Source organism: Octodon degus, unplaced genomic scaffold (assembly GCF_000260255.1).
Source record: "Octodon degus isolate 3935 unplaced genomic scaffold, OctDeg1.0 scaffold00050, whole genome shotgun sequence".
In the NCBI taxonomy this organism is placed as follows: Eukaryota; Metazoa; Chordata; class Mammalia; order Rodentia; family Octodontidae; genus Octodon; species Octodon degus.
In genome coordinates this window covers 7827538-7832084 of record NW_004524626.1, presented here as the reverse complement: position 1 = coordinate 7832084, position 4547 = coordinate 7827538, and the positions used below count along the sequence as shown (strand labels likewise).

The window sequence follows — 4547 nt, the reverse complement described above, 5'->3', positions numbered from 1 at the left end:
GGGATTGAACCGTGGTCCCTGTGCTTTGCTAAGCTTGTTCTAAGTAGGTGCTTTAGACCACTGAGCCATCTCACCAGCCCCTTTCTTTCCTTTAGAGCAACAGCTTTCTCATCTGCCATTCGAGTCTCATCTCAGACGCCACCTCATTTTCATTGCCAAGGTAAGGCATAGCTTATCTTTCGACAGCGCACAACAATTAAACTTTATTTGTGTGTGAGTGTTGTCATTTCCTCATCCCTAGACTGCTGGGGTATCCAGAGCCAGGCTCAGTGCCTGGTGGACACAACAGGGACCGAATAAACCCTCCTGACTGTTTGGCTGCCAGACCCCGAGTGCAGGGCGCTGCCCCATGCGGGGAAGTGCCGCAGCCCTTTCCACGAGGCCTGGTGCAGCGCTCACAGTCACACCTGTTGGTAAGGGGCTATTGATACTTTTCACCTGTCACCCAGCGGCTCAGGTTGAGGAAGGATGGAGGCGCTTATCCAAGATCTCATGAAAACAAAAACCAGAGCCAAGAGTGCAAGCAGATTCCGTGAAGGAGCCGATCAGCCGTCTTCGGCAGCGAGGACGGATGGGACAGGTGCCCTAGACAGGCCCTGTCCTCCCCATCCAGCCCGCGCCCGGCACCATCCTGTACACGCACACCCGTGTCCCTCCGGATCCCCCACACCCATCCATCCATCCATCCATTCACGCTCTCATCACCCAACCACCCGTCCTACCTGTATCCACCATTCACCAAGTCCACCCCACCCCACGTGTATGCACCCCCAAGCAGCCCGCGCCCATCACCCACCGTCCATCTGCCCACCCATCCCATTTCTATCCACCCACGCGTATTTTCACACCTCCGTCCGCCCACCCCTCCCACCCGCCAGCCCCCGCCTGCGAGCCCACGCGCACTGACTCATGGGCCACTCCCTGCGCCTCCCGCTCTGTCCCACCGCAGGCTCCCTGGCGAACAGGACGTCCCTGCCTCCCCTGCCTCTGAGCAGACAGACACCACCGTGACGATGAGGGCGACACGATCTCTGGGCTGTGCAGGAGGGTGTCTCCCAAGCTCAGTCCTCCTGCTGGAGCTGGCGAATCTCACCCTCTCCTCCTCCAAAGAGGCTCAGGGCTTGGGGCAGCCCCGCTGCTGTGGGATCTGGGCCGGGGTGTGGCCCCTCTGGGCTCTGAGCCCTGCTCCTCCAGAGCCCTCCAGGGTCTCTCCTCCCCACCCGGAGCCCCACCCCCGCCGCAGCAGCCATCTGCTGGCCCAGCAGCACAGTTAACAGGCCTTTTCTTCTGGTCTGAATTCCTCCTCTGCTCTAAGCTCCTCCATGGCTCCCCAGTGCCCTCAGTAAAGGTGCCAGATCAGTCTCCTGCCCCCCCTCCCCTCCCCCTCCTCTCCTCCAACTGTGCTCCTCACATCCAGGCCTTCGCTGCCCTGTCCCCTCTGCCAGAACCCGGGAAGGCACACACACACCCCTCACTCGCACTTCCTGCCCTTCATAGGAGCCCAAAGTGTTTCTGCGAAGGAATAAAACAGCACTTCCTCCACCTGGAGGGCGGGTTAACACCCAGCTTGTCCCACCGTGGGTCCCCAAGGAATCTCTCTTAGTTCCAGATGACAGTGTGTACACGCACACGTGCACACACACGCTCGCACACACATGTGCACACACTCGCACGCACACGCACACTGGAACACAGCTGGCACTCAGTGCATGTTCTCCACCTAACTGGACCACAGAAACGCCATCAGTGTCACACATAGGAGGCTCCACAGCCTCCTAAAGGCAGCTGGGGAAACTGAGGCAAGGTGGAGTCTGCGCCTGCCTTAGAGCCTGAGATTCCCTAAGGAGCTCCGCAGCTAGGTCACCCTGCGCCCCCGCTGCAGCCGCCCCCTTCCCTCCCCCGCTCCCATGGCAACGCGGCCCCCGCCACCCTGGGGGGGCCCTCCCATCCCCAGCTCCCCAGCGCCGCTTTAAGATAAATATTGTCATTAGCATGCAAATGCGGACGCGATTTACTTAAAGGGGGCCGCGCAGCCACCCGAGTTGGGGAGGCATTCACATGCTATCCCCGCGTGGGGGGCTCCTCATGGTCCCCTTGAAGCAGGGTCATCCCTGCCCATCAGGTTGCCCCCCAGGAGACTTCAGGAGCTACTAGGTAGCCAGGGTCCGCCTGGCGGGGGCGATGCGCTGGACCCCTTTCTCTGGGTGGGGCACAGAATTGGGGCTCCGGGAGTGGCTGGCTACCCTGTACCCCTTCTCCATCTCTCCCTGGCCCCTTGCTCCCTTGGGGTCCCGGGGTCTCTATATCTCTCCTTGACTCCACGTCTATCTCTGCCTGCATCCCTGCCTCCAAAAAGCCAGGAACAGCCCTAACCCTAACCCCATCACACCCCTGCCACACCCTGAACCTGACCCTGGCCTCACCCTCCCCTTCCCAAGCCCCTCTGGGGTCCTCAGCACCTCCCCCACCCTCTCCACACCGTCCTTGCGGGCCTTATCCTGGCTGGGGAGCTGCTACCCCTATGCCCTAAAGCTTTCTCTCCACATCCCCAGGCCTGGGAATGAGAGGTGTGTGGGGGATGGGGGCCTAGAGGAGTTCCTGTGAAAACCAAGCGGGTCCCTCTCTTTGGGACTCAGTTTCCTTAAAATGCACGACATTCTGAAGCTGCTCTGGGGTTGCTTCAGTAAGGTAAGGGGCAAAACTTGCAGGCAAGGAGAACCTGGATGACCCCTCCATTTGGGGTGCCCCACAGGGGTGCTCCCCAGGACATTCCCACTGCATCCCTGGTGCCTGCACAGCTCCCCTAGCCCCCACTTCACAAGACTCCACATCCGGGCACCCAGGGAGGATCTGCTCTGGAAATGATTGCTCTCCACCTACCTGGTGGGGGGGGGGGGGCTCCCACTGCTCTGACCCCAACAGTTGGCAGGTACACTTCTGGCTTCCCAGAAATAAAATCACATGAAAGGAGTGCTGGCAGCAGGGCCTTGGGTCCCTTCCCTCCCCCAGGTCTTCCCATTCAATGCCACCCTGCTTTGGCTAAGGCCCAGAGAGGGCTGGCACTGGCCAGGAGTCACACAGCAGAGTCCCAGAGGCAGAATAATGGCCCTGGCTCCTGCCCATGTCTGATTCATGCCAAGTGGCCAGGTCAGGTCCTGCTGGGTGCCACACAGGTTGGGGACCTACTGCCCCGTGCATTCTAGGGGTAGGAAAGGGAGCGACTGGGCAACAGTCAGGACCCCTCCGTGTGGCTATCACAGACACTTTGCGGCTCAATTTCTGCCCTCCCAAAGGACGCAAAACACCCAGAGGTGTCCTTAGGCCCCAACATTCTCAAACCAGAAAACAAAACAAACAAACAAACAAACAAAAACCCACTTCACTCCCTGGAAACTCAGGCTCTGGTCCAGAGAAAGATCCAGCCCAACCCCTCCATTGCTGATGATTTTGGGGTGCAGACAAGTCCACTCCAGCACCCAGCTGGCCTCTGACACTGACCTCACCATGCCCCTTACAGCAACTCTGGGGGCCACATGGACTCACCCCTATTACCCCAAAATCTTCCTCAAAATTGGTACTCAGATATCCCAGGGACTGGGGTCCCCTTCATTAGCAGGGACCCCAGCTTGGCTGCTGATCCACTGTGAGCCCCCTGCCCTCCTGGACCACAAGGAGGAGTTAGATTTTTTAGGGCCTCATTTTTTTTGGGGGGGGGGTTGATTTTGTAAAGAGGTGGAGGATGGGAGCTGTCCCCCCACACCAACTGGAGGATCTCAGGCTGAAGGGACAGGTCAGGGACTCATCCCAGCTGACCCTGCCAGGGCCCTGCCAGAAGCGTCATCCACCCAGGCTCCCATTCACTCGGCCTCTCATTCATTCATTCATTCATTCATTCATTCATTCATTCATTCATTCAACATGTATTTGTGCTCACCATGCATGCCAGGCTTGGGGACAAGAGAGGAACAAACAGGATTTGGAACAGGTCACAGGTCCTGGTCCTTCTCCCAGGTCCCTCTGGGATCTTGCTAGAGAATGGGGACCCAGGTGTGCCCAGCGTCAATAGTCTCCGGAGTCCTCATGCCTAGTCCCCAACCCTGGACAGCAGAGCCACCCACACGCACACACCCGGCCCAGCAGCGGTGCCGCCAGGGCCGGGGCCACCCTTTCCGGATGCCTTGGGTGGGGGTCCGGAGGCCACACACCCCAGCCTCACCTGCCTCCCGGGCGCCCACGCCTGGCTCCTCCCCGCAGCACCCTAGAACCTGGGCTCGGGTTCATTGTCTTGGCCTCAGACCCCAACCCGGCTGAGGGCGACGGCGACCGCCAAGACTGAACTTGAACCGGAGCCGGAGGCGGGGAAGAAGAGATGGCAGGCGCTTCCCGGAGCCCCCCACCCTCTCTTTCTTTGTAGTTACCGATGATCCCCGCGTCCTGGGCATCCGTGTCCCCTGCTGCCGGACCTGCCCGGCCGCCGCTGGCCTGGCTTTGTGCGGTGACCAAAGCCGAGGAGTGCAGAGGGTGGAATGGAAAGTTCCCCGACGGGG

At 60.0% G+C, this 4547-nt stretch overlaps 1 protein-coding gene across 4 annotated transcripts in view; it reads right to left on the bottom strand.

The window, feature by feature from the left end:
- The window catches only part of Celf5 (CUGBP Elav-like family member 5), a 35802-nt gene that overhangs the window by 30742 nt on the left and 513 nt on the right, over positions 1 to 4547 (bottom strand). The gene's annotated exons all lie outside the window — the stretch shown is intronic.